Genomic DNA, 20,365 nt, shown 5'->3' with positions numbered 1-20,365 from the left:
CTCCAGACATGCCAATGGCACAGGCAACTCTGTGATGTCCAGTGCTCTGGGCCCGCGTCTGCCACCAGAACTCCCCTGCCAGGGCTGGACAGTCTGGAATTGGCTGTGGCAGGTCTGTGGCACGCCCACGGCAAGTCCACAACAGGTCCATGGTGGGTCTCTGATGGGCGCCTGATGGTCCTTTGGCCCAGGTGCCGTGCGCCTTGGTGGGGAGCTGTCACTTTCTGCCCACGTGGTCCTTCAGTGTTACCAGCACTTTTTGTGCCCGCTTCAGGACCTCCTCCTCATCCACGCTGGGGAAGGCCTCACTGGGGGTCACGGGAAAGGGATGGTAACTCGGGTACTGTGTGGCCTTGCCGTCCGTGCCACGGTCACACAACCACTGCACGTCCAGGACAAGGCCCCTCAGCTCCGGCTCCTCCGCCTCCAGCCTTTGGGCCGTACCCATCGGCCCCCTGTGGCCCGCAAAAGCTTCACCACGGCAAAGCACGGCCGCCACCAGTGCCTTCTCCAGGGCCTGGTGCACTTTGAAGGGCACCCAGTTGGGGCAGCAGTGCCGGATGTCATTGCGGGCTGCCTGCAGGTCACTCGTGGCCTGACACAGCCAACGCAGGGCCTCGGGGACGGATGGAGTCAGGGCCATGAGCTCCTCACTGCTCAGCCAGGAGCCACAGCCTCCCTGTCTGTGGTGCTGGGCAGCACTCACAGGTTTGTATTGGACCCACACCTTTGGCCCCCTGACACCATGCAGAGGCCTCAAGGCTGGCAGGCTGGGATCCTTCCATGGATCAGCTTCAGCCTCCTCCTGCAGCCTTTTCTCTGGCTCTGGTGCAGCACCCACCAGTGCCACGTTGTTCGCCTCCAGAACCAAGGCCACGTCCTGTGGCTCCTGGCAGACCAGCATTTCACGCAGCACGGACAAAGCCTGTGCCTCCAGCTGCCCACCCAGGATGTTATTGATCTCCTGTGCCAGTGTCTCCACGACCCTCAGCTGCTGCCAGTTCAGCACCATCTCTGCATGCCGGATGTAGAGGAGCCGCTGGGCACCACCAGACGGGCACACATAGATAACTTGTGACTGGGAGCTGCCCTCCACCTTTGCCCCACTGTGCACCAGCACAGTGCAGATGTCCTTGCAGCACTGCACTTTCACCTGCTCCACTGCAAAGCCACCATCCCCCTCCATTCCCATCGTAGCCTTGGGGGTCTGCCACTGCAGCAGGGACTCCAGCCCCAGCCTAAACCATGGGGATACCAGCAGGGTCTGGAGACGCCTCTGCGCAGCGCACTGAGAGCCGTAATGACATGGCTGTGGACCACCCTCCTCCAGCTGCTTCTCTGTCACCTCTGAGAGTGCCCGCGGCCGCAGGTGCGGTGGCAGCCTTTGCAGCAGCCACCTGACATTACACCCAGACACTGGCAGCGCAGCCATGAGCACAAAGGTCTTCTCTAGGGCCCGAGCGGTCTCTGAGGGCACACAGTCATTGAAGCACAGTCTGTGGGATGGCTCCAGGCAGTCAGCAGTGCTCAGCAGGTACAGCTCAGCCACAGCAGAGCAATCGGGGGGCTCCGGTTCCTCCCGCAGCAGCTGGAAGAAATGCCGTGTGGCCAGCAGGACTGTCTTCTCCTGGCTACTGGAAAGGGTTCCACTGCCATGGCTCTCCTGGTAGATTTGGGCCAGGACACGGCTGTAGTGAGTCAGTGTGGGGACCAGGACGACACCAAGGTGTTGCAGGAGATCTCTAAAGGCAGCCACGTGGGGGTGAGGCGTGAGGAGGTAGGGGTAAAAGTCAGCCTCGTCCGGGAGTGATGTCACCACCTGCCGTGGCCTGGCCATGTCCCATGACTTGGCCAGCACCACGGGCAGCTCAGAGAGGTGCTCTGCGTCCACCTCCTTCAGACGGGTCTGCAGGAAGCTGTACATGCTATGGAGCACCCTGGCCCGTGTGCTTACCTGCAGTTCTGTCGAGCAGGCTGCCCTGCACACATGCTCCAGGTTGGCCACCACCAGGGCAGTGGGTATCTCTGCAAAGACTTCCATGGCCTCCAGGGACCGCTCCCCAAGTTCAAGGGATTCTGGCAGGATGGTGGCTGATGTCCACAGGAGCTCAGCCACATTTTTGCAGTAGGAAACGCTGCCTTTCAGAGCCACGGCCTTAGTGCAGTCTGCAAAAGGAGGGTGGAGGTTCATCAAGTTTGGGGGGATATCCAGTGGAGGCAGGAATTGGATTGAGGCAATTTTCCTCAGGAAATTTTCCTCAGGATTTTCCAACAGGATTGCAAGTTGCTTGAGCATCTCCTGCTGTCGCTCCAGCAGTTCTGCAGCATGGCATGTAGCCTGAGTGGCTTCACGCTCTATCTCCTCAGCCAGCGCCACAAAGTCCTCTACAGAGAGGCTGGTGCGGACACCTGCCTTAAGGAAGAAATCCACAATTACTATGCAGTTCGAAGGCAGCTTCTTAAAGAAAGATTTAGGCGCAAAGCGGTTTTGGAGCCGCATGTCATGGTAGAAGTAGGAGGCCAGGCGCAGTGTTCTGTGGGCATCTGGTATAAAGGCCGCCTTCCGAAATGCTGCCACAATGGCATCCACGCTCTGAGTGGAACAGATGGGTCGCAGGACAAAGAACGAGCGTACAGCTTCCATGAGGTCTTGCTGTGTGAGCTGGGACAGCCGGGGAAGTACCACAGTCATGAAGAGCTCTTGGTCATCGGTGAACTCCCCCTTCAAACGCTTGGCCAGCCATTTGGGGTCCTGGCTTAGTGTGAGAAGCAGCATGCTTCTCCATGGAGGAGCTGCTCCAGTGCACGTGAATCCAGCTTTCCCTCCTGGACAAACCTTAGCAGGGCTGACACGTCCTGCTCCCCTAAATCCCCCCAGCAGAGATCAGCTCTTGTGTCTGCCAGATGGGCCACTACAGCCCTGGCATCTGTGACCTGCAGTGCCCTTGGCTTCAGGCAACAGTAGGCAAAACTCCAGGGCAGCAGGGACTGCTGGAGCACAGGGATGCCCAGTTTGTGCAGCACCTTTTCTACTTTAGAGTGACACTCAAAAAGAACCTTGGAGAGGGAGGATAGTGGCAGTAGGTGCTTTGAGTCTGTCTTACTCCCCTGAATAGGCAGCACTGCCGTATTCTGGAGATGATTCATGAACGACTTCATGTCCACATCTGAAGTCCTGGAGGGGACCATCCTGTCAAAGAAGGTCCACAGCCCCTCGAGCCACCTTTCTCCCTCTGTGGTCCACTCCAGCTGACCCAATACCTCCTGGATGAGTGGTGTGGCCTCTGGGAGGTCAAGCTCCTTCACAAAGCAAGGTGGCATCCATTCAGGAATACACTTCCCCAAACGCCTATCTCTTCCTGGGATGCTCCAGTGCACTGGTTTTGGCTGGGATAGAGTTAATTTTCTTCCCAGAAGTGTGTCCAGGGCTACATTCAGGATTTAGCATGAGAACAGTGTTGGTTGCACACTGATGTTTGAGTTGCAGCCCAGTCAAGGACTTTTCAGTGTCCCACGCTCTGCCAGCAAGGGGCAGCATGGCCAGGAGACCTGACCCCAACTGGCCAGAGGGATATTCTGGACCACAGAACCTCCTGCCCAGTACAGAAACTGGGAGGGGGTTGGCCAAAAGCCTCCCCCCCTCTGCCCCCCCCCCCCCCCAGAAAGAAAACCCCCACAGCCCCCTTCCCGCAACCGGTTCGGGAAAAATTTCCTCAGAGAGAAGTGGAGAAAACCTGTTTATTTAACAGGCAAAGCACTGTCCCGTGCAAAAAAATGAACAATACCAGATGACAAAACTCATTTGCTGCTCTGAAGAGATGACAAATTCAGAAAGTCTCTCCTGTGGCTGCTCGCTCTGTTATCAGTCCCTCCGGCACTGGGAAAGGCTGCTGCCCAGAGTAGGCCACAAAGTGCGAGCTCTCGGTGCTCCCCGGGTCCTGGTCCAGAGCAGGTTCGAATGGTTCCAGGAAAAGGGAAAGAAAGACAGTCCAGGGAAAACTTCACTGCCTCAGCTAGCTAAACTAACTAAAAAGCAAAGGAGCGCTCTGTTCTGCTCCATTTGTGCCCAGACAACACAGTCAAGCAGAATGTGGAGGAGTGCGATCTGGTAACAAACTCCGTGCTTCGTCTTCTCCCCTCCTTTGCTCTCAGAACCAGTCTTGAAGGCACTGAATACAATATCCAGCATAAACAGAACAGACGACTGGGGATACAAGCATCATAACATCACCCTAGGACAGAAAGAGAAACAGCACAATGGACTACTTAAGACGAGCCAAGGGGTCTTGAGAGACTTATCCCACCAATTGGCAAGAACAAGCAATAGATAAGCTCTCGTGGCAGGGGAGATGCCCTGCCACACCAGGGAACCCTGCTGCACCTTGCCCGGTTTCTTACGGGCAGAGCCCAGCGGATGCACGGCCTGGGCTCTGCTCCAGCTCTCAGGCAGCCCTGTTGTTAAGGAAACTTCCCTGTCTGAGCATCCCCGAGGCACTCTGGCATTCACACTCCCATCACCAGACTGTTCCTGCAGGGACCAAATCCCCTTTGCAGTGGGTGGCTCAGGTGAGCCAAAGGGTGCCCCCATTGACTCCCTGCACTCCCCCCACTCTCACACAGTCAGGCCAGGTTTCCCACAGCAGAGTCTCACGTGTCTCATTCCAAAAAACAATTTATTTGCAGCACAGGAACACAGAAATAGCCCGAGCCGGTGCCTCCAGGGAGGGACCTCGAACCCCTGGGCTGTTACGCCTTCACGGTCAGAGCACATCAAAGTCTCAGCTCTTCCTCCCGAGGCTTGGCATCTGCCCTGTCTCTGAGCGGCCACTGTCTCTGGCTGTGCCACAGGTCCTTGGGCTCTTTGTCATGCCAAGGGTCAGCAGGTCACGGGCTCTTCCCTTGGGCTCCTGCCAGCCAGAGCTCAGCCTGGAGCTGGCACTGCAGCTGCACCCCGAGCTACCTGCACCAGGTGTATTCCTCAGCACCTGTGCTTTGCAGCTGCCGAGGAACTGCACACAGGACCGCCCACTCGGCCTCCGGGACCGCACGCTGGAGCTGCTGGAGCTGCCTGAGCACTGCCCCAGCTGCGGGTGTGCGTGAATGCGCTGCGGGGCTCACGGCCCTCGTGGCTGAGCAGTCCATGTGGCCCAGGGAAGCTGGGGCTAAGCCAATGCTGCTCCTCCCCTGGCCAAGCTGGAGAAGAGCTGCAGCTGGAGCGTGTGCCAGGAACTGCTTTGGGAGCAGAGGAACAGCGTCCCTGGGCTGCGCCCCTCGCTGTTTCCCAAGAGCCCCGTGGTGATCAATCACTGCACCTCCAACAGATTGCTCTGCCTGTCTCTTGCCTTTGTGCAAAGAGCGAGGCTGGCAGGGCTCTGTAGGGTGAAAGCTGCCCCAAGGAACCAGACAGGCTGGAGGAACGGGCGCCAGAGACCTCGCCACATCCAGCCAAGAAGGGGTAGGAACAGAGAGTGTCACCAAACAGGAAAAAGGGAACTTATCCAATACCAATTTGATGTGAATAAGCAGACACTTCTTTATTCAGGTGCTGGGAACACAGGGATAACTCCTCTGGAAGTGTGTTCCACTTAACAAACAAAACCCATCCATTTTATTTACTTTTTCTGCTGAATCATCATTATGTGCCTTCTTTTACATACTGCGCATACTATGCCCACTCTTAAATTTAACCTTTACATTGATTGGTTCTAAGAGTTAATAACTTCGCCAATATTCTAAACCAATCATTGCTCATCTCTCCTGAGGTCTACTGACTGGAATCCTTAATCTTAAAATCAAGATGGGAAGGATAGTGGGTTTCCAAGCAGTGTTACTGGTGAGCGTGACTGCAACAGAAGGGTCCAGTAACTTCCTGGGGAGGTTTCACCAGTTACATTCCAAACACAGCGCTCCTGACATTTCTATACCTTATACTTCACAACTGTCTACTTATAATCATAGTAACCCTTTTATATGATCTGATTATTTGATCAAAGCATTCATCACAAGAGCAGACAGGAACAGCAGAAGCCAGAGCAGGGGAGACTGGGAAGGTGGCAGAGAGGTGTCTGGGCTGAAGGGGATCCTGAGGAAAGGGGAGGAGAAGGCTTTCCCTCAGCCCGTGCTTCTCTTCTCTTTCTCAAAACATGACCAAGGAATCTCACGTTGCCAGGGATGGGCCAAATATCCAGTTTTCTGCAATTTCCCCAGCCGTTGCTGCTTGGCCATGACAGGGAAGAAGCCCTAAAAAGGGAAAGGAGGAAAAGCAGCCCCCAAACTGGGCATCTTTGGCGTGGCAATTCCTCCCATTCCTTCCTGTTGGTGAGGAAGCTTTGCCTGACAGAATGACACAACAGGGGAGGGGGGAAGGGGCCTGTGGACAGGAGCACCACAAGAGCTCTTGGAAGGAGCTGTGGAGCTCCATCTCACTGCTGGTGTCCTGCCAAAAGGCAGAGGCACTGCTGAGTGCACTGGGAATGACGGGGAGGAAAGCAGTGGGCTGATAGAGAGAGCTCAGCCGCTGAGCCTGGGGCATGCGGGTCTGCTCTAGGCCTAAGGACCCTCAAGAGCCTCAGCTCCTTCTCCTGCACCTGCTGTGCAGGAGGCTTCTTGAGCTACTGCCCAAGTGTCTGTGTCTTCACAGATTGGCCCCGGAACGCCACACCTGGGAGACTGAGCCACCGGGCTGATGGATTCTGACCTGCTGGACCTCCCACTCGGAGTCAAGATCTAGGTGAAGCCCAAGTCCAACTCTGTCTTCTGCAAGGGAAAGCTGGGGGAAAAGGTAAGGAAATAAAAGAGCGCAGAAAAGCTCTCCTCTTTCATGGGGTCCTCATCATGCACAGAAGTTCTTGTGGCCACCTCCTCTACAGCAGGAGCTGCAGCCCTACAGTCAGGCAGGGCTGGGCAGCAGAGGGAAGCTCCAGGCTGACACAGCCCTTGAGCCTGCCTAACCCGAGGAGACTGGTTTCATCCCCTCTCCACTGTCTGCATTTGAAGCACTGGGCCTGACCTTTTCAGCTGGAAGGTTCATTTGTGGGTGGGTCAGCAGTTCTTCCTGGTGGCCTAAGGTGTCTATTTGCTGCTGGGGTTTGTTTTCTCTCCCTCAGCCCATCCCATCACAGCCCAGCCTGGCCCAGCACGGCCCCGCAGTCTTTCTGTGAGGGTCTCTGTGTCTTCAGAAGGATGGTCTTCAAAGTGTTGGTCTTCAAAGTACCTTGCTCTTTCCACAGGTACCGCATGGCACCTCTTTACAGCTCTCCGGCCTCCTTCATACTCTGGGAAATGTCTCTTACAGCTTCACTGGCAATGTCCTTCTTTCAGTCTGGACGACCCCTACATGCACCACCTGAACCTGCAATACAACTGCCTGCATGACCCCCACCTTCAGGACTACCACAAGCGCAAGGACATCCTGCGGATGCTGAAGAAACAGGGCTGCAGCACCAGTGACAACAAGGTAGGTTTGGACATCAGGCTGATCAAGAACAGCCCTCTTCAAGCAGGGCTCCCACAGCCCCTGCTGCAGCCGCCTGCTGCTGCCAGAGGACAGAGCCGTGCGCTGGTGTCTCTGGGAGCAGAAGCAGCGCCAACATCGCCCTGGCAAGCCCCAGTCCTGCCCTTCTCAGCCTGCCCCACGCTGCCTCTTCAGCCCTGGCTGGGGGGACATCAGTGGCCCCAACACCAGGGTATGGGGGGAGGGCTTGGGGGCAGCTCCTCTCCCACTGAGGTCAGGCTGTTTTGGGGAAGGCTGACAGCATGGCTTGACAGTTTCTGGGGGATTCTGTCCTCGTCCCTCCACAGGTGATTTGCACTGTGAAGGAGTTCAACGAGTGCAGGCAGTGCCTGACCAGGACCAAGCTGCAGTCGGAGCAGATCTTGGGGCGGCAAGAGGTAGGCAAAGCGTTGTGTTCAGGGCCATGGGACTGTGCAGGGCTGTGCTGCTGGGCTGGGTGCTGTGGTGTGGAAAGGACTCCACGGCTGGGAGCTGAGCCAGCGCAGGGCGCTGAGCTGGGCACGGGCAGCAGGGCCATGTGCAGGCACACCCCGTGCTGAGGGAAGCCCTTCTCTCCTGCCCTCGTGGCCTGGCTGAAGCAGAGTGCCGGCCTGGGCCCGCAGGAATCCTCAGCACGCAGGGGCTGAGTGCTTGTCCAGGCGCCATGACCCACAACCTGGTGTCACCTTTCTGGAAGGGCTTCTGCCACTTTTGGCCAAATTAAAGGATGGTCCCAAACTGTCAGGAACCACTGACACTTCCTGCAGGGCACAGCGGCAGCTGCAGCCTCAGAAACCTTCCTGCCCACCTCCACAGAAGAGCAAAGAGACCCCCCTGAAATCAGGGAGATTCAGAAGAGTGAAAGCACCTTTAGACAAGGGCCAAACCCACTCCACAGCTGAGCTGGCTCAGAAAGATGCCAGCAGAGCCGCTGGCTCCCAGAGGAAGCCGGACAACACTGCCGATGGCCTCTTTAAAGCTGTCTTTGAGCAGCTGACCACAGCAGAAGGCCAGAAGCTCCAAGAGCTGGTTGAGACCATTGTGTACAAAGTGTTTGCGAGGCAGAAGGTTCCTTGGGACCAGCGTGTCAGTGTCTTAAGAAACACTGCTCAGGGGATCAGAGGAAGAGTTTTTGGCAGCTCTGTGAGAACAGAGCCTGCAGAGCCACCACTAGACCGCCAACAGGAAATAGAACTGGTGGCCCAGGAGCTTCCAGCGATGGTGTTGGAGATCTTGGGGGACCATCTGGAGTCCAAAGCTTCTGAGTCAGGGAGGGCAGCCAGGCAGAAGGAGCAGCTTGTTGATGGAGGAGCCACCCAAGCAGACACACCCAAGGAAGCTGAAACAGACAGAGGACGTTTACACGCTTGCCTTGACTATCTCACCATCCAAGTTGTCAAGAATATTCCCTGCCTCTAGAAATCCATGGTAGCTTCTCAGTTTGGAGGAGACTCCAGCTGTGACTACACCAAAATCCTGAAGCTTCCCAAGGGTAAGGTCTCCAGAGGACAGATGCCACCAGGATTCCCTGGAGCATCTGAAAAACAGAGCCAGGAAGAAAGCACAGGAGTAAAGCTGCCTGCCTTAGGAACACAGCTCCATGCAAAAGGGACAGGCTATGCCAAAACCATGGAGCCCGAGTATCCAGCAATGGTGAAGGGGGACTTGGTGAGAGAAAGGAATCCAGCAATCTCAGGCAACACTTGGGACATAAGGACCATGGCAAATTGGATCGTTCAGTCTGTATTAGGGTGGGTTGTTCGGCATAGGCCTGCACCAACCTGCAGGCAGAATTTCCAATGGCCTGTCCCAAACCCAGCCACGTGCCAAGGCAGAGAGGAGAGCTGTGCTGCTGAGGACACTCTCCCCTCCTTGGACCCACAGTTTTCCCCACAGCCCATCCCTCCGGAGGGTCCAACGCCCCCTGCCCAGGACAGAGCACGGCACAGATCAGTGCACTCAAAGCTCGTCTGAGGCGAGCAAGGCGTGTGGCAGGAGAGCTGAAGGGCCTCTAGACAGCAAACTTCACACCCTTGTTCCATCAATAAAGAGTTTATCCATAAGGCCTTGCTTGTGCTTCCTCCAAACCAGGCCAAACTGCATCCACGCATTTTCCCTGTTCCCCCATCTCTCCCCCGCAGTCTGCTCCCACAACCTGCCCAGAAGCCCCCAGGATCTCCCAGGACCTCCCCAGAGCCACCCAGGACCCGACCATCTCCCCTCCTATATCTCCCACCCAGGACTCTGTACTACCCATCTGCCTCCCATATATCTCTTCCCAGCCCATCCAGGACTGCCTGAATCCCCTCAAGGAGTCCTCAGCTCCCTGTGCCTCTCATATCTCTCCTATGTCTCCCTTCCATGAGGCCCCCAGGACCCTGTACCCCCTGTATCCCCCCCCATTTCTCCAGCCATATCCCCACTCGGGACCCCATAGCTTCCTGTATTCCCTCATATTCCCCCCATATCTCCCCCTGTTTCCCCTACCAGACCCCTGAAGGACCCTCTCAGCCCCCTCCAGATAGCCAGAGATCCCCCGAGCCCTGCCCTAGGACTGCCCCAGGATGGCTTGTACCTGATGGTGGAGAGCCAGTGTCCCCCATATCTTCCCCCACAGAGCCCCCAGGATCCTCCCCAGATCCCCCCCGGCAGTGGAGTGCCACCCACCGAGGATGAGGGTGTGGGAGGGGGGTGGAAGACCATGGAGTAGCTGGTGGTGGGCAGGTGGAGGGCTTCCCCCTCCCCCAAGCCCCAACCACTCCCAAGGGCCCCCCCTCACAGCGGGAACTGGAACAGCTCTGAGGAGAAAACATCCTCAGATGTGCAGCCTGGGGAGGGGACCCCAAAATCAGGAAGGGACCCTGGACCCTAAGAAGTTGGGACCCCTAAAGCCCCCACCCAGATGAGAGGAGAAAATGGCCTGAGCTGTGTGGTCCCCGCCCAAAAATCAGGAGGGGCCCCAAAATCAGCCTCCCCAGCCCCCTCCACACCTCCGAAGATATAGAGCAAGTCGCCCACCAGCCACCCCAGCCCTCCCATATCTCCCCTATTCCAAATGTCCTCCAGCCCCCCCAGATCCCCTGAAGCTCTCCCAGCCCATTTAGCCCTGCCCAAAGTTCCCCAGAGCTCCCCTCAGACTCCCTGAAGCTCCTCCCCATCTCCAAACAAGGAGACCCAGTTGTCTCCCAGCCCTTCAAAAGCCCCCAACCACCCGTCCCCAAATTCCTCCAGCACCTCCAACCCCTCCAGCCCCCCCTCCATCCTGTAGAACCCCAAAACCTTCCCTAAACCCCCCTAGAACGCCCCTCAGGGCTCCTCCTGACCTCCAGTCATGTAGAGCTGCCAACCCCAGCCCCCCAGACGCCACCACCTTGCCCCCATTCTGAATTTTCCCTGACTCCCCCAAACTCCCCAGGCCCCCTTGTCTTGTAGCTGCCCCAAATCCCCCTAGGATTCACCCAGGACCCCCGAGCCCCCTCCCCACCTCCAAACACATAGAGCCATTCATCCACCAGTGCAGCAAGGGTTGGGGGGTCTCTGGGGAGGTTTTGGGGGTCTGGAGAAGGTGACATCACCTTCATCACCTTTATACAGTTACATCACCGAGATACATGCATATTCGTGTGTTTTGTACATTAGTCAAACATTCTTTTGAACTTTCTGAGGTTTCGGGAACTCCTTTGTTTGATTTCTTCACACTCCGGCTTGTCTGCATAACATCCTGGGTATCAGGTCAATATATTTTATTTCTTCTTGTGTCTCCATCCTGCTGTTTTACATCCTCTGTTAAGGATTTAGTGTGTCCTCCTTAAATGGAACATGGCATTCTCTAATTGTCCTCCGGTGCTCTGGTTTGTGTGACGGTTATCTTATCACTTGGACGGGTCGGTCAGTGGACGGCCTTACATTGTTCTTCTTAGTTACACAAAAGCCTTTTCTATTCTACAATACGTTCATCACACTCTTATTTCCATAACTGCTACACAGATATTATATTCATTACACTATTTCTATGAGCAATACAGTGCACACTTAAGCTGATAGATTCTATTATATTCACAAGCAGCTAAAAAGAGTTACAGTTGGTACTATTTCTAAATACTTATAATCACTGACCACATGCAAAAGCTAATACGTAAAGGTGAAAGCCAATATTATGTAGTCATTTTACACAGACTTTTGCTGCAATTTTGTTCAGGTTTAATGAACCTTTGGAATTTTAAAAGTGAGCATAATTTCTCACAAAGTTAATATTCAAAACCCTATTAAGTCTTTATTCTTCTTCCCTGAGAAGAAGTCCATGGCAATTAGTAAAGCTTTTTAAAATAAATTAATGGATTCAGCTGATTGCAATGATCATGGCTTGTGTGTCTTACAGAGGGCACATACTAAGGGGGACACGGATAGGCGGATCAGGAAGTCCCGAGTACCTCCCAAGTAGCTCAGCCAAAGGGGAAAGGGACTGAGGAGAAAATGCAGCCGGGAAAGGAGAAAAGAAGGCTGCTTGCTCCAGCTAATTGAGAGAGACCCTGATGGACTCCCTCCCTTTGTTCCAGCCAAGGGACTTTTACAGGACTCCTCTGTCTCCTTTCTGGACACGACCCTCGAGCCACGTGAATTTGACGCTCTGGGCGGTGGGGGGTGCTGGAACTCCACTACCTGGGCAGGGGGGAGAATAAACCAGCATAAACCAGTCCAGACTGGGGCAGCTGGGCAAAGTTCAGAGTCACAAGGGGCCACTGGCAGCGAGGCAGGGGAGCGGCGGCAGTGATGGGCAAGGGGAGGGCGGGGAGGAGTTCCGGCCTCAGCCCGACCCCCCTCAGTGAGTGACAACGGGGAAAAGTGCCCTCAGGGATTGGCTGGGAGGGTACGCAAAATGACCCCAAAAAGCCTCAAAACCTCCTCGAAATTTACACAAAACTGACCAAAATGGAATAAATTTGAATAAGTAGGAAATATTTCAGGCTATATTTTAGTTCCATTTAGACAATGGAGTGTGGGAAAGGCAGACTGTGCACTGAAACATGGCAAGACCAAGAAAAACCCCAAAGGCCCTTTAAGAATCCCTGAAAATTAAGTAAAATTGAGTAGAGGCATAATAAATATCAATAAATATAAATCGGTTAAAGCCATAATTAACATATCAGTATAAAAGGGGGACGTGTAATATGGGGCTTGGGGTGCTCAAATGCCTCAAGAAAGTACCAGGAAACCCCAAGCACCACATTCCCCTCATGCTTGGGCTGGCTGTTGAGCAGCTCAAGTAGAAGAGTCCTCCAGGAACTGAAGGGAGCAGCAGCCCTCGTGCTGAGGCACAGCCTGTGGAAAAAGGGCTCGGTGGCCCAAATGTGTGCTTTGGAAATCAGAGTTGGGTTCCTAAATCCCCTCGGAACTCTCTCTAACAGACCTGTGGTGGCTGAGGGATGTCCGTGGGAAGGCTTTGCCAGCCTTGAACTGGACCTGTTGATCATCTGAGCTCTGCTCTGTGTGGGAGCCTGTTCCCTTCCCCTTGCCCCAGGGCAGAGAGTTGGTGAGGGCTGGAGTTGGAGGCTGTGTCTGCCCCGAGAGCCGGTACCGTGGGGCTGCAGGTGCTCCTGCCAGCGTGGGCTTGTCTGAGCCGGGCCTTGTGCCTCTTTCAGGTGTCCCTGCTGCAGTCACAGCTGGCCCAAGACCGACAGGACCACCGGCAGAACTACACTGAGAGCTGTGCAAGGACCAGGCAGGAGATGTCAGACCTTCAGCAGGAGCTGTCCTGCTCCTTTGCAGCTCTGCTCAAGGAGCCCAAAGCTGCTCTTGTGGAAGCAGACACTTGAAGCTGCATCGGTCTCTGAACCTTAACTTGGCAGTGACATCCAGGGGCTGTCCGTCTCTGGAGAGACAGGCCCTGCAGAAGGCAGGTGCAGCTCTTCTCTTCCACGCAGGATTTGTGCCCTGCTCAGAAGCCAATTCCTGTCAACTGGGGAACAAAATTCCTCCCTAGGTCACAGACGAACGCTATCGAAGATGAGGGCAAAAAATACCTGCCAAAGCTTTTACAAGCAGGCTCATTTAGTTCTTGAAGGTCTGTTCCTAGAGAGGAATCTCTGATGTAAGCAGCAAGACTTTTCTTCTGCCTAGAAAACCTAGTGATATATTGCCAAACAGAGAGCAGAGAAAAAAAATGCACTTGTGGTTGTCTCAGCATTCTTAATCACTTTTATGAGCCTTAAACACTGCAGCTCTTGGCATTTCTCTGTAGGAATTTGAAAAGCCCCTGAAACACCATTCTTCCTCCTCATGCGGCTGTTCTAAAGGCAAAGCTTTACTTTCATGAATATTTGTCAGCAGCAAGAACCTTTGCAGGCTTTTTCTTCCATCTCTCCTTTGTCAGGAAAGACAGAAGAATTCCTGTAACTCAGGAACCAAGCGCATCCCTAAAGAGCCTGCAGGTCTTGAGAACGCTGAGCCTTAAAACTGACACTGTCTGGACCGGCAACTTTGAACTCATGTTATGAGCCAGGTCCCTGCCCAGCTGCCCAACAGGGCTCTGGGGACACGGGGGAGGCAGGGCCCGTGCCAGTGGTATAAATAAATTTGTTTTAATAGGCCGGCTTAATAATAGTTCATCGTTTTAATGAGTTGTAATGAATTGCTAATTAATATAATTAATTGTTGGAATTGATGTAGTAAGTTACAAAGTTAAAGGTATTGTCGGTCAAGTGTGCGTGCATAGCTGTCAATCACGGAAAAGAGGGGTCGGAAAAGGTGTCAAGGCAAGAATCTTCTAGACGGGTTACATCATGGAGCGATGTCAGCAACTCAACCTATGACTGGGGGACTAACCAGCCAATAGTGCCTCAGAATTCCAGGATGATTGGCCAGGAATGCGCTGTCTTATGGAGCAACCAGCTACCAGGAGGTGGACCAATCAACAAGTGGATCAAAAGTGCACCAGTCTCGCACCTTTCAGAGACTTTAAAAACCCCTGGGTGCCGAGCACCCGGGTCTTTCTGCAGAATCAGTATCCACAGAAACTCCCTGTGTAGCACAGAGTTACTTGGATCTCTGACTTGCCCCTGAGGCCCTGGGCTTATCCTGGGGCCTCGTCTTCAGTTGTCTTTGTTTTTAATAAACAGGCCCAGGCCTTTTAAAATGTCTTGGCTCCAGTTCGCCTGCTTTTAACACCAGGACCGGCAGGAAGCTGGGATGGGGGGAGAGCCAGGGAGGGCCTCTCCAAGAGCCCCTGGAATGCTGGGCTATGGACCCTGGTAACCATCGCAAAAGCTGTGGAAAGTTGGGAGTTGGAGCCTGACAACTGTCACAAAGGCCATGGAATGTTGGGAGTTGGAGCCTGACAACTGTCACAAAGGCCATGGAATGTTGGGGGTTGGAGCCCGAGAACTGTCACAAAGGCCATGGAATGTTGGGGCTTAGACCCTGGCGACAACCAACAGCTCCTGGCTATTGGGGTTTGGACCCTGGAGCTGTCAACAGCTCATGAGCTTTGGGGCTTGGACTTTGCAAAGGCCAAGGGCACGTGGATTGTGTGCTATTGACCCTGCAAAGGCCAAGAGCCTTTGGATATTGGGGTTTAGACCCTGCAAAGGCCAAGGGCCTTTGGATATTGGGGTTTAGACCCTGCTAAGGCCAAGGGCCTTTGGATATTGGGGTTTACACCCTGCTAGGGCCAAGGGCCTTTGGGCATTGCTGTTTACTCTCTGCTCGTGCCAAGGGGAGGATGGAGACCCGGCGGGTGAGTGAGAAAGCCACTGCTCTCCTTGTGCCAAGCCCAGCAGGGACCTGGGAGGGCCTGGGCTGGGCCTCGGGGAACAGTTCCCTTTGGCAATAGCAAGGGATTAACAGTTGGCTGTTCCGGAGCTGGCAGCAGCTTTGGTGCTCGCTGTGGGGACAGGTGTGGGAGGGAATGGGTGGCTCCTGGCCATCCCAGAGCACAGCCACATCTCCTCCTCCATCCTTGTCCCACTGGAGGCTGTGGGCACAAACAAGGGAGCAGCTTTTCATTGCCTTCCCCTCACCCAAATTACAGCACAGCCTCAGTGCTTCCCAGAGTCCAGAATGAGTTTCTCCCAGACATCTCTGAAATGATCCCTAGTGGCCCAGAGGAGGTCACAAGCATGATAGGAAGATGCTCCAAGGGCTGGAGCACCAGTGGCAAGGGAAAAGGATGCAAGAGTTGGGGTTGTCCAGCCTGGAGAAGGTTCCAGGGTGACCTTAGAGCCCCTTCCAATGCATGAAAGGGCTGCATGAGAGCTGGAGATGGACTTAAGCCAGAGGCCTGCAGGGACAGGACAAATGACAAAAGCTTCCCACCAAGACAGGGCAGGGATGGATGGGATATTGGGAGGGAGTTCTGCCCTCTGAGGGTGCTGAGGCCCTGGCACCCAGGCTTGAGGTTTCCCAGAGAAGCTGTGGCTGCCCCTGGATCCCTGGGAGTGTTCAAGGCCAGACTGGCTGGGGCTCTGGGCAACTCCCCTTCTGGTGTTCTTAGAAGTGATGAAACACCTTCCAGCATGTTCATTTCTGCTGCTGTCAAACTACTGGGCTGAAAATATTCCCAAGGAGGGGAGGAAGAGCTCAGCTGGAATTGCTGTGCTCTGGGACAGGCTGGGAGGCACTCAGAGGCGACTGCCTCAGGGGCAGCCATGCAGTCTGAGTGTGCTCTTCCCCGTGCTCTTGCAGGGAGCTCGAGGGCTTTCTCAGCAGGGACGTTCCTCCGGAGCCCCTGAGGTGAGTAAAGTGTGCTGAGCTGGCTGGCATTTTGAAACTGGTTCTCCATGAATGGATGCTGGTTCTTGTGGGATCAGAAAAGAGGTATCTCAGTGCTGCTTTGGAATGGGAACAGAACACCTGACTAACAGCTGGATGTGGGCTTTCAGGCGCTGGTAGGCGACAGTGACAGCATGGCCAATTCCATCATCTGCACCGACAATCCTGGGAACATCCTCTCAACTCTGACATCCACTGATGAACAGCATCCTTTTGAATTGGTTCGGGAAGCTACAGAGAACTGGGGGCGCATGCAGCGGCATTTTGATCAAATGGAGGAGAGAACTCAGAGGATCAGAAGCCGCTGCCAGCTGATAGACTCTCTGCTAGAAGAAATCAGTAGGTGAGTCTTTCCTCCTCCTCCTCCTCCTCCTCCTCCTCCTGCATTCCAGAAACAATCTGCTTCCAGGCCGGGGAGTTCAGAGGAGTCCCTGGTGAAGAAGTCACCTGCCTACCATGTGTAGTCCTCAGTGTGGCCCTCGAGCATGGTCCTGTCTGGTTTTTCCATGCTCTTCTGTGACTCCCAAGGCTGTCTGGGAGCTGCAGAGCCATGTTGCAATAGGAGACTCCTTCTCGCCGTGCTGCTTCCCTGAATTCTGTTCTTTAAGTGCCCCTGCCCAGCCATAGCTTCTCACTGAAAGAAGGCAGCCTCTGGAGGATTTTCCTGGGAGGGAAAGAGCAAGGTCTTCCTTAGCCCACTGCCCCCAGCTCCATCCTGGAGAGCTGAAAATGGCATTGCTGACTCTTCAGGCCTCTTGATTCTTCTGACTGAGCCTTGTCTCTGCAGTGACTGTGCAAACCTTGAGAAGTCCAGGGAAATGCTGCTGCAATGCACTGGAATCCCGGAGACAGGAGCCTTGTGTCTGCATCTGAAGAACACCAAGCAGCGGAAGGAAGCATCAGCCCAGGCCGAACAGGCAGAGCAGCAGGACAGGATGGAGGTTGGTTTTGGAAATGAGACTGGTTTTCCCTTGAAAACTCGTCTTGCCCCTTCTTCTACACTGGAGGACTTGGCTGCACTCGAGGGAGAAGACCCATTGTTGCAGAGCGAGCTGGAAGTCAAGAGGCAGTCATTGGAGGAATTGCAGCTTCAGAGGGATCTGCTGCAGCAGGAGAGGGATGATGTTAGCACGGCTCTGAACACCTTATTGCTCGGCAGCACCTGTGGGAGGGGGAGTTGTGGCAGCCAGATCAGCCCAGATGCTGTTGCTGGCAGGAGAAGACGGGCACACTGCTGTGCACACCTGGCTCAAGACGGCACATGCGTTTATGAGCCAGGGATATGCGTGTTCATCAGCAAAGTGTTGCATGCTTCTGCAAAATGTGTTGCTTTGGGCAGCCACAGAGCCTCTAAAACGGGGATCGGAGCTGGGGAAGGGTCTGGAGCACAGGTGTGACCAGGAGCAGCTGAGGGAGCTGGGGGGGCTCAGCCTGGAGAAAAGGAGGCTCAGGGGGCACCTTCTTGCCTTCTACAGCTCTCTGTGACAGGAAGCTGCAGCCAGGTGAGGGTCAGGCTCTGCTCCCAGGGAACAAGGGACAGGACAAGAGGAAACAGCCCCAAGCTGTGCCAGAGGAGGTTTAGATTGGGTGTTACAGGATAGCTGCAAGAGAAGGCTTTGTTTCTGATGATCTCTGTCAGACAGTCTCAGTTCTGGGGAATGTGATAGGTTGGGCAAATGCACAGCAGACGTTCTGATTTGGCCACATCAGGCAGGCGTCCACAAGTCACAAAATGTCTGCTCAGCACAAGAGCCATTTCCCGGCGAGGCATCCTCTCCTTGCAGAGAGCTGCGTAGAATATGTGAGGAGGAGAAACTTAGACGAGAGTTTTGATGTGGCAGGGGGAAATCCTGTATATTTCCCCTTGATTCAGCAAGCAAATTTGTTTTCACAAATCTTCCTGAAAATGTCCAGCAATGAAATATATCCAGATAATAATTGTGTTTCCCAAGTGGCAGTTGCAGAAGATGCAGTATTTTTGGGTGACAACACGGAGTTTGGAGTGGGGATGTTTGTTGGGAAGGAGCTGTCTGGTCCCAGGCAAGCCAGCAGGGCCTGACACAGCACTTCCAAGGTAACAGTGCCAGAGGCTTTTGGCAGCCCCGGCTATCAGAGCTGCATAGGGCAGATGCTGTGAAACTTTGAGCCCAGAGCACAGGTGCTCCTTGTCCTCTGGCTGCCTGCGAGGTGCCACTGGCTGGCTCTGCACAGGGCTCCCGAGGAAGGGCTCGAGCTGTACCTTGTCCCACTTCCAGGTTTCCCAGGAGCAAGATTCATCGAGCTGCTCTCTGGAGCAGCTGGGCCCGGAATCCTCTGGCCAAGGGCACGCACTGGCCCAGGTGTGCCGAGAGCAGGAGCTGCTGGGCCAGAAGGCTGACCTTGAGGGCCGACTGGCAGCCATGGAGTGGCTCCAACAAGACCTTTCCAGGCAGCTGGAGGAGACCAGGTAAAGGCAGGGAGCAGAACCTTTTCAGATCTATTTACATTCCATGGACAGAATATGGAAGAGTCCCAAGAACAAAAATATGCCACAATGTGAAGGTTCTTTTTCTGACACCTAAAGCCAGCAAAGCTCTCTTGGGCTCCTGTTTGTGCTGCCGAGCACACTCCTGTGGGAAGTCCAAAGCAATCCACCCAGCCCTGAACTGAGTAGTAGGTAAACCATGCCGATGCTGAGTGAAACCTCAGGTTTCTCTTGGCTTTGGTTTCTTCTTCTGGGCATTGAACGTCCCTCATTCCTTAGCAAGTAGCTTGACATGATCCTGATCTTCAGAACTGAAGCTTCGTCTTCAGCATTCCAGGCTCCGACCTTGGCACGTTGGGGGTAGCACACTGCCATTCAGGGGGAAGCCAGAGGCTCCTGCTGAAAATCTTGAGGGCTTTCTGCTTCCAAGCACACTCTTGAGAAGTGTGGGACAGGCCCTAGAGCTGGCTGGAGAGCAGCAGGGAAAGCTCTTTGGAATTCTCAACAGCCTCTGGGGATTCTTGCTGATTGTTGATGGGCACCCAGCTGCCAAACCTGCCAACCTCCCTTTGGATGGTCCCTCTCACTCTGTAAAGAAGGACAAGTGCCTCGGGCTACTGCCTGCTTGCCCCGCAACACTAAAATAAAGGTGGCAAGTCTACTCCATGACCTTGCAAGAGTTTAAACTGCAGTCCCTGCATTCAGGTAGTTGTTGTTCAGACAAAAGGGTGTCCTGATTTTTTACAAGTGCTGCTGTGAGATGACCATGAGATTTTACTGTGTCACGCAAAGTAGTTCTGAAGCCACATAAATACAGGGTGTCTGGAAGATGATGGACCTTTATGTCCATTATCAAGAGCATTAAAAAGTCAGCAGTCAGCAAGGACAAGAGTCTGTTGTGTCCCCCTGCAGAGAAGCTTGGAAGTGCTAATGAGAGAAGGGCTGTGAGCAGGGGCTGGGCTTTTGCTCGTCGCCCCAGCCTGTTTGGACACAGCTAGCCAGTGTCATAGGTCAGGATCAGCAACTGAAGGTTTGGCTGTTGAGGCCAAGTTGGGCTGGGCTGTCTGTGCTGTGCCAGGCCATAGGGAAGGCCTGGGCAGTCCCTCAGAGGGCCCTGCTCTGCTGTTGAGATGGCACAAATGTGCCTTGCCTGGGCGAATTTCCACGTGGCCCATTTCCCATACTCAGGTGTGGGGATCTTGAGCCACGTCGTCCTGGAATACCCGGCTGTGGGTGTCTGGAGCAAGCAACTCATGTCTCTCCGTATGTGCAACTCATAGGTCAGCAAAGGAGAGCCTGGAATCCAGGCTGAGTGCTGCTCAGCAGCAGATATCTCAGCTGGAGACCACCAGGAACCATCTGGAGGATCAAGTGCTCACAGTCACACAGGCCAAGGAGGTGATAGAAGGTGAGAACCTCGTGTGCTTTGTTTGTGGTGCTGCCCCTGCCTAGAGAACTAAGCACCCTGTAAAGCTGCCTCTGTCCACAGAGCTTCTGAGAAGTGGTGGGGCTTGGTGGCACTGAAAGGGCCTGAGGTCAGTAAAGTCAGTAAAGACTCTGACTCTTGCTGTTGGTCGTGTTTGTAGGAGAAGTGAAGTGCCTGCAAGATGAGCTGGAAGCAGAGAGATCTCTCAGGAGGCAGG

At 54.5% G+C, this 20,365-nt stretch overlaps 1 long non-coding RNA gene across 1 annotated transcript; it reads left to right on the top strand.

The window, feature by feature from the left end:
* Positions 1-17,044: 17,044 nt before the first annotated feature.
* Positions 17,045-20,108, top strand: LOC137484469 (uncharacterized). The gene is made up of 3 exons (XR_011004887.1): positions 17,045-17,199; positions 18,514-18,704; positions 20,003-20,108. It is a non-coding gene; the product is annotated as an uncharacterized lncRNA (long non-coding RNA).
* The last annotated feature ends 257 nt before the right edge of the window (positions 20,109-20,365 follow it).

The sequence above is a fragment of the Anomalospiza imberbis genome, chromosome 17, assembly GCF_031753505.1.
Source record: "Anomalospiza imberbis isolate Cuckoo-Finch-1a 21T00152 chromosome 17, ASM3175350v1, whole genome shotgun sequence".
Classification (NCBI taxonomy): Eukaryota; Metazoa; Chordata; class Aves; order Passeriformes; family Viduidae; genus Anomalospiza; species Anomalospiza imberbis.
This window is presented reverse-complemented; position numbering and strand designations above follow the sequence as displayed.